This window comes from Pinus tabuliformis, chromosome J, assembly GCF_031772625.1.
Source record: "Pinus tabuliformis cultivar Carrire ecotype Pingquan chromosome J, CPIR1, whole genome shotgun sequence".
NCBI lineage: Eukaryota > Viridiplantae > Streptophyta > Pinopsida > Pinales > Pinaceae > Pinus > Pinus tabuliformis.
Window position 1 is genome coordinate 773,201,246 of NC_142295.1, and position 9,622 is coordinate 773,210,867.

Genomic DNA, 9,622 nt, shown 5'->3' on the forward strand with positions numbered 1-9,622 from the left:
GAAATAGAGTTAAAAACAAATAATAATGTAAAGGATCTCATCAAGAATTTGGTGTAAAATGAAATTTTCAAAGAAATAAGAACCCCCATCAGTTAATTACTAACTAAGAATCTGCAAATACCTGTACCTTTTGAGCCCCGTTATCTGCAGACAGCTTAAGAGATGGTTTCAAGGCTATAAACTTTGCATAATTGTTTGTACCTCTTCCCAATTGAGATTTGAATTTGATATAGTGGGATTATAAAATTCTGACAGATGAATTGTATCCCCTTCTCCACAACACTAAGGTTCCCCCTAAGAAGCTCCATAAAAATTCCCCCTAAGAAGCTCCATAAAAAAATATGCCCCTGATTATCAATTTTCTCCTTCACAATCACCCTTGGAGGCTTTTATGTTCTTTGGTTGTGAAAATATTTTGAGTGTTTTCATGTTTTTTATTGCACACTCTAAAGAAAGTACAAATCTGTATTCAAAGATATTGAAATTCCTAGATAGCTATCCCCATGGTCACAATCACAAGTAATGCCTTGAAGCTCATCACAGCCACATTTCCATCCCAATTCCTGAGACTTTTCTCAATAGGCATTTCATTAACATCTATTAGTCAATTCCTTCCAAATTTGTACTAGAGCATAAAAAATGTAGAATAGATTCTTCATTTTCATACACAAGGAACATCTTCCAAAACTGAGCTTATTCATTTTTTTGGAGATTGTCCCCAGTGAGAACTTCATTGTTTTAATGTTAACTACATGAAAAGATGAAATTTAAAGAGCATTTATAGTTACAATTTTTCTTCCAACACCACACTGGAGTACCAATATCATGTCTGGCACATAATGTCTTATATCCTAATTTTGGAGAGTATGAACCCCTGATTTTGTTCCTTGACCAAAGTTGTTCATCCTCTTACCTTGATTCGTGTGTGACTAGTTTTAATCTTAGAAATATAACTTTCGCACATCTCTGAGACCAAGTTGTTCAGTTGATTTCACTCTTCACCCTAGATTGTAGTAAGGTTAACATCTATCTCATGAGAAAAGAGTAAATGTGCCCTTCCCTTTGATAGTACTGATTAAATGATTTCCCAATAAGAAAAAGCCATAATAGTAGCCTTCCAAATAATTGAGGCGTTTTGAAAATAACTTTGTTGAGGATTTTATGAAATCTTCTATTGAGTCAAGCTCAATGTACTTATGAATTATCACTTGACACCATAAAACCTTTCTCATTATTAACTTGTAGATTCTTTTAGCAGATAGAGATTTGGAAAAAAAATAGGACCCAACCTCCTATATCCTTGGGTGTTATTAATTTTTTCTATTTAATTCCTTGGAATGCCCTTTTTATCTTGATGCCTAGAGCATAAGAACATATAACTAGTTCTCCTCCAGTACTCCATTCACCTTTTCTTATAAAAGTTGTTGTCATCCAACACATTTGTATTGCTTCAATCATTGATTTTACTAATATAACCTTGACATCCTTGGACAACCACAGTTATGTCAAACAGAGAGCCTCCTTTCTACCTTGTGAAATAAACCATTCCCAACCTTTCTTGATTTTACTAATATAATCTTGACATCCTTGGACAACCACATTTATGTGAAATAGGGAGCCTCCTTTCTACCTTGTGTAATAAACCATTCCCAATCCTTCTTGCCTTAATCATTTGGCTTTAGATAAAATCATAAATACTTCAATCCATTTGAAACTCAATCTATTGATAAGGATACAACTCAGATAAATATCTAACATCGTTATCATTGATTCCAAAGAAAGAAATTGTAGACTTCCTATTTTTTTCCTCAATTATGTTGCTATACAGTACAAATCAAGGATTTCCTTCAATTTGGGATGACATTTTGTTGTTACATATGGAACCAAGAAAGATTCTATTAAATTGAAGGAAATCCTTTATTTGTACTGTATAGTAGCAATGTTATTCTAGGAGGGGTGATGCATCATCATAATTGATGTGTATATGCTGTTATTTTCACCAAATGGTTGTTAATTTAGGCTTCTTGTACTTAATGAGATATTTGAGGTTAGAGGACCTTAGGATGTGCGAAGGTGATAACAACTATATAGTTCACAGAACTAAGCACTAGAATTATTACATCTGTTGGGTTTAGATTTTAGATAAAAAAAATTTTCAGCTTGTGTGATGTAAGAGGGTGCTCTCGAAGTCAATTATGTTATCCTTTCTTCGTTAATTTGAGATTTTATCAAGTTTCAAATCTAGGGATGACCACATTATAGGAACACTCTGATAGAAAGTAATCAAATCAGTGAAACATGCAAATAGTCATGGTGTTTAGAAATTGGATATGGCATATACATTTTAAAATTGTAATATTAATTCTATACTTGCTTTTTTGAACATCGATGCTTGTTTGACCTAACATTTCTATAGGTTGAAGCTGACCTGGCACTTTTAGCCCATGAAAATGCACGTCGGTGGTTTGAAACAAAGAAAAAACAAGCCAGTAAATAGAAAAACACAATAGATGCATACACAAAGGCTTTTAAACTTGCAGAGAAAAAGACGCAACAACAACTGTCACTGGTATGAATTTACGTTGTTTATAGTACCAAAAATAATCTAGTTTTTTGTCTCATCTTTTATTTTGTTCTTCTTTTATTGAAAGAACAAAAGTATCTTTGGGATAAGACTATTGAGATTTCAACACGGTGATGATGGTTCACTGCAAAAGAAATGCTTAGTTATTACTTATTTGCAACAATTCAATATACTGATTAAGCACTCGAAAGGAAGCACAAACAGTGACATATTTCTTATTGCAACCACCAACATTCGGATTGAGTCTTGAAAATATTTAGGCAATGTCCAAACTTTGTGTGTGTTTATGTAGTCTTGCAGAACTTTGTGATAAACTGCTTGATGAAGAGTTTGTTGAATACCTACTAAAGGACAGATTTCGGTACAAGTTAACCTCTTTTTGTGTTTCTTGGGAAGATCACTTGTTTTTAGTTATTGCATTAGGATCATAAATCCACGATTTTACGACACTTAGGAGTGAAGAAGATGACTATGAATTTGAAGATGTATTTCTATTGATCGATGTGGTGTAGTTGGTAAAATTCATGAAAGGTTGAGCAAATATTTTCCACTTCCGCTCCTGAGTAGACCATGGGAGTTAGTTTCAATATCATTATGTCCATTTTTCTAAAACGGTCCATAACTACGATCAGATAGTCATCACCTAAAAAGGTTTAAGCATGGTAAGGAGCTTATCAGAATGGCATAGGCTTCCTTGGAAGGTCACAATTTTACAATGCTTTAAAGCTAGTAACAGTAGCACAGAGTGGTCGTGAGTTGACACAAGATATTATGAGGGTAGCTTTGTTTGGACCAACAACATTTCAAATTCCCGCACCTCAAATTTCACCAACCACTGCAGCTACACCATCTCTCATTCTTCCCTCAACGGGCATTAGAGGTCCCATGATACAACCGAGTGTGGGAGCTACTCAACTGTATGTGCCTCCAGGAAATAATCAGTTTTTATGGCCTGTATCTCCACCAACTATTCCAACACCAACCCCTTTGTAGGGAGCTTCCATGGGAATTCCTGGAGTTGGTACAATAGGTCAGTAACCACAAATTTATAGTGGTTTGGTAGAGTGGCCAGGTTCAAGGATTGATGGACCAACTTCCGTTGCACCTATTAGCGATGTTTCTGTTGTGCAGGGTGTTAAAATTAGGGGGAATGCTCCCTTGTCACTCAAGAAAGATGGTCTCCGGAAAGCAAGTTCATATTTTCAAGGAGGATTAATTCCATTAGTACCATCAAAACCCCTACAAGATAACATAAAAATTAAAATATAGCTTTTCTGTAGGACTAAATGATGTTAAAGGCTTGTTTGCTGATGGAATGGTTTTTCTTAAGGTTCAATTTTTGGTGGAGATGTTTTTTATGCTACCCCCTCTCAATCTAAATAGATTGTAGCTTCCAAGCCTCTATATTCAGTCAACAATGCTTCATCTTCTATGGCTCTTCACCAACATCAGCTGCACCTGCTCCAACTCTCACTTAGAAGAATTAGTTAGATAAATCACAAAGCACATCAATTGTGTCGGTATCTATTGGAGTTGGTACAACAACATCAAGCCTAGGAGGAAATGCCCAACTGTCTTGGCCAAGGATGATGCAATCTGATGCTCAAAAGTATACCAAGGTTTTCTCTAAGGTGGACATCGAGAGGGATGGAAAAATCACTGGTGAACAAGCTCATGATTTTTCTAAGCTGGAAGCTTACAAGAGGTATTGAAGAGACAAATGAGAATATAAAATTGATTATTATTTCTATGTCATTTGACTAAAGTGTTGGATTAATTAAGTTGTTATGTGATTTTACGCAATATCTTCATGGTTGTTGGCTTATTAAAATTTGAATGTAATATAACATTTTTGAAGGTTGATATAGACATGTTAGTGGACACACAAAACGTTTCTAAAGGTTCTCAGTTTTGTATGAAAGAATAAATTAGTGGGCCTGTGAATTTCTTAATTCTCATTTCATTATGTGTTTTATGATGTTTCAATCAATAATGCTATCATAATATCTAGCCATTAGATATTCTGGTTCCATCATTTGAGGATTGAAATCCATGTTATCATTGACATATCTATAAATATGTATCTTTAATGGAGTCTTTGAAGGAAATTTTGTCTGACATTGCCATCACACTATATTAACTTTAATTTTTGGTGTTCTTTTGGGTGCATCATGTAGAGGCTTTAAAGTAGGTATGGGATTTGTCTCACTAGGATGGGGACATTATGGTTTCTTTAACGGAGTTCTACATTGCACTCTATTTGATGGAACAATATAGAGAAGGTTGCCTCCTTCCTCCAATGCTTTTTCCTGGTATCCAAATTGATGAAGCATTGAAGTCTAGAGTTGAAGTGAAAATTACTACACAACGTTCAGTTGCGTTCAGTGGAATGCCTTGGCAACATAACCCAGGTATTTTTCATTTTTACTATAGCTTTCTGAAAAAATACCTGTGGTTGAAATTCACACTTTCATTTCATTTTGTATTCAAGTCTTGTAAATACAAGTTTGTGCATTAGTTGTTTTTTCTGAATAGATGCAATTATATTTTGATTTCTTCAAAGTTGGTAATTATTTATCATATTTTTTATAGTTGTACCATTCAATGGAAGAATATTTGTTTGTTTGGTTAATGTTTTTTAGTTGGTTGTAGTCCGTTAAAAGTGAACTTGGGTATGGCGCTTTAACATTACATAAGCTTAGAACTGCATGCAGTCATGGTTTTTTGGCCAGGTTTGCGTGGTGTTGTTCTTGGAAATATGCTAGGGAAATTTCAAACACCTGGAAGTGGAATGAATATTAAACATTGGGTTCAACAAAAGTCCCGAGTGCCAGTTTTGGAAAAGAATTTTGTAAATCCGCTAAGTCGGGATGAGAAGAACACTTTGAAATCAAAATAGAATGATGCAGGACAAACAAAGAAAAAGGTATTCTTACAAATATCTCTCTTCAACAATTTCTATGTTTTCAGTGGATTTTTCACACTAATAGTGACAAAAGGTATCAAGGGAAATTTGAGATTTTATGGACTTATACATTGATGCTCCCATGTAAGTAGATATAGCTTATTATTTCACATTATTGAATAGATATTGCAACCCTTATTGTATTCATCGATGCATAGTTTGAGATGTTCTTGTTGGACACTTGGGTTGGAAATGCATTGTATTTAAGAGTAGTAAAATATTTGGTAATGTACATATCATAGCTACAACTTTAATCAACAATTCATTAAATAAATATGACCTTAAAGGGAACATTAACTCATGCATGCTTGGATCCACTCGTAATAGCTTGGACAAAAAAATTATCTTTTGGTTTTTTGTCAATAAATTGAAATGATTTCCCAATTCATCCTCAAATATTTTCTCTTGATTATCAGGTAATATTTACATACAGTAGAATGAAAGGTTGGTGACTTTTAAAAAATAAATAAAAATTAACGCTTATTAATTTCCACATTGAAAATTACACTTGTCACTTCTTATTCGCTTTTACTTAATCATTCATAAGTGTGTTTTATTTCCCCAACTACTCGAGTAACATGCCAGTTGGTTGAAAACATGTTGGTCAGCTTGATGTGACATGATACCATACATGGTATCAGACCTTTTTAAGGTGTTTTTAAAATACATTTTAACGTCTTCTAAAAATCATTAGTGAACATGTGTATTGGAGTGCTAAAGTTGATTTGCATCAACATCGTTACACTTCAAACACCCCATATGAATCTCAACTCATTTCCTTGTTGTTGGATCAAAGTGTCGTTTATTGATTAGCTCTTAGTTATTAGTCCTTTGGTCGTGCTCTAGGCTCTTAAGGGCTTAATAATACCAACACACAACCTTGATTGAATATGGATGGAATTATCTACAACACCTACAACTTCCAAAGCTTCAACCCATTCTTAGCGTGTTTGCATAGACAACGATGGTTAGAAACGACAATTAATGCAAGAAGTTAATTTATTATGATATCAAGACATTGATTCCCTCCAACATCATCATACAATTTGATTGTAGAAACAAAAAAATTATGCTTTTCTGAAAAATGGACTTTCAAAACTTAGAAGAGATTACTTTTGGAATTCAGTAGCTTCAACTAAAAACCAATTTATTAATGCCCTTGGGGATTGATTATTTTTGTTACTCTCTTGTAATTCAATTTTTAATAAAATTAAAATCAGGATTTTGAATCACCAAATGAGTAATTAAAAATATAGAGTTACAACATCTCGTTCTTATTGGAGATGATACTTCCCTTCAAGGCATTAAGAACCGTAGATTCAAACTTTTATCCCTCAGGTGTGCTCATTCACTCGTGCCAGTTGATGAGGCATGGGGAAAGGTTAGGGACTTGATAAAACTAGAGCAGTGACCAGGAAAGAGTTAAAAATTCAGGGAATTGGGATGGGCCCCACATAGGTTGAGTACTAGATAGAATGTCACTACAACCAATAGGACCTCTAAAGAGATACACCAAATACATCAGCACAAAATGAGGGGGTGGATAATAAATGTTCCCTGAGAAGGAACAAACCACAAAAAGACATTAAAGTGGGAGCTTATGATGCACACACTCAGAATGTAGAGCATGCAATAAGTTAAAACAAACTAAGGGAAGAAGAGAAAGAAGCTCTTTGTTAGAGGGATTGAGTATGAAACTACCTTAGAGTCATTCAAATCAATCTTTGTCGAGCATGGAGAAATTGTAGATGAAGTTATTGTCACTAACAATACCACTAGTAAGAACAAGGGATATGGATTTATCACATATAAACATGTTGATTGTGCCTTGAGTGCGTTGAAAGAAACCATCAAGATGATTGATGGTAGAATGGTTGTCTGTAATCTGGTTGCTGCTAGGCAACATCAATCACAGCTGAACCAACTCCTTCAACAACCCATACAACCAATTAATCCCTTTCAAGTCCAACAACACCTTCTTCCACCCATGGTACCTGTACAACCCATACAACCAGTGAATCCCTTTCAACCAGCTACAACATATCCTAACTTAAGGAGGGTCTATGTGGGTAATGTTCCTAAAGACATGAAACCTACTAGAATGAATAATTTTTCATCTCGTTACGGAGACATTGAAGAAGGACCTGGTGGTTTTGATAAACAATCTAGTAAGTACAAGGAATACTCCCTTATTCTTTACAAAACAATTCAAGAAAGAAATCGAGCCCTAGAAGATCATGTTAAATCAATAGATGGGCATCAAATTTTTTGTAAATTAGAATTTGAAGGACAAAAGAAGAAATTTGCAGCAAACCAGGGCCAAGTTGTTCTTGATTTGAAGGATAAAGGTGATGTAAATCATGTTTCATAATATGGTGGATTAGGTCATGGACTAGTCAACCCACAACTTATTGGTCATCGGAATATTGTGAACCCAACATCAGTACCAGTTACCAATCTAAATCCATATGGATTAAGTGATGTAGCATTGCCAAGTTTGTCTAGAGACCCTGCTGCAACAAACCTTCCTTATAGTTCATTAAACTCTTCAGCACAGTTAGACTTGGGCCACCAACTTCTTCTCCAAGGAACAACTTCTAGTCGAGCATCACTAGGTGCAGGCAGTTACAGTCTTGGTCCATATAGATCCTCTGGATATGGAAGTCACTCATATAGCAATTTTGGAGGTGCAACATCTCACTATGGGATTTCTTCAAGTTCACCTATTGCCCAAACTGCTGCATATGATGGAGCAATTCATTTCCCCCTTACATCTCATCAAAGTCAACTCCCAGGGACATCTCCATCATCAGGAGTTCTTCCTGGCATGCAGTCTTACTACACATCGAAACCAACCTTTGATAGAAAAAGAAAAAGTAAACAACCACAATGTAGTAGATGCATAGTAGCGATGAAGCCTTCCACAAAAATGCTGCCAATATCAAGTAGGCTATGAAACCAGCCTAAAATAATTCACATACCACAAAAATGACCAACGAGGACATTCAAATTATTACTTTGTAGAGGAACATGTTCTGAATTTGTGGCATGCACTTTCACTTTAGAGTATGTTTTTTTTTACCTTGTCCCAACATCCACATAGGTCAATCAATCTGACACACACTGCTCCAAATATAAAATATATGAAAACTACAAAAATGCCTAAATATCAAAATTAGAGGAGACATAACAAGATGAACATCAAAATTTTCTGTACAATTTATTTTGTGGATTGTTGGGAATTGAATGCACTTGAAATGTGTCAGAAAGTTGTTCCATTCCTTTGGAAGCTTTATGTCCACAAATTAATCTATAAACTCCTTGATATGATGCCACTAGTGAGATGATGGTGAAAAATGAATCAAATGAACGTTTGTGTGACTTAAATAAGTGAGAATCAAGGTTTGGGAGGACTTCACCACCTTTTTTTGATATAGGAATAAAAAGAGAATTAAAATAATTTTTTTATTAGTTATTTTTATATGCTTGTAGGTGTCATTTGGAAGAGGGAGAGTTTAGAATTACTCATGGTATTGTGGTAATCCTGGGACTTCTTATTACTTGGGAACGTCACTCTTAAGTACTAGGGGTGTCTTACTTTAGTAAAGGATATCACCACTTATGTTGCTTGTCATCCATTGTGTACTGAGGATGATAGGGAAATCCCCAAAGATACTAACATGATTGGAGAATGAGGGACAAAGCATTGGTTTTTTTCTCACATTCTACCCACATTTACGCAACCCTTCACCTATTTCCACCTACCACAATTTTGTGCACATACAACTAATGGAATGTAGAGTGCGCAACAAGCAATCTTTTTTCGTAATTTCATTCTCTTGTTAATATTTGCATTGTTGGGTACCTAGTTAGGTTCCAAGTTAGGTTCCTCTCTCAACCCTTCACTAGAAAGCTCCTTGATTTGCTTGACAACCTGCATGCATTCCTCTACATGCTATCAAACCCTATTTGGGTTTTGGGTAGGAACTTCCTAGGGTGAAAGGGAGTTGAGAATCTCTCCCCTGCCCTCTTGTTGCATACCTTAATATAATTTTTAATTATATTTTTATGTC

The 9,622-nt window shown here is 35.0% G+C and overlaps 1 pseudogene; it reads left to right on the forward strand.

The window, feature by feature from the left end:
* The first annotated feature begins 7,419 nt into the window (after positions 1–7,419).
* LOC149229018 (uncharacterized) lies at positions 7,420–8,505 on the forward strand (annotated as a pseudogene).
* Positions 8,506–9,622: the final 1,117 nt, after the last annotated feature.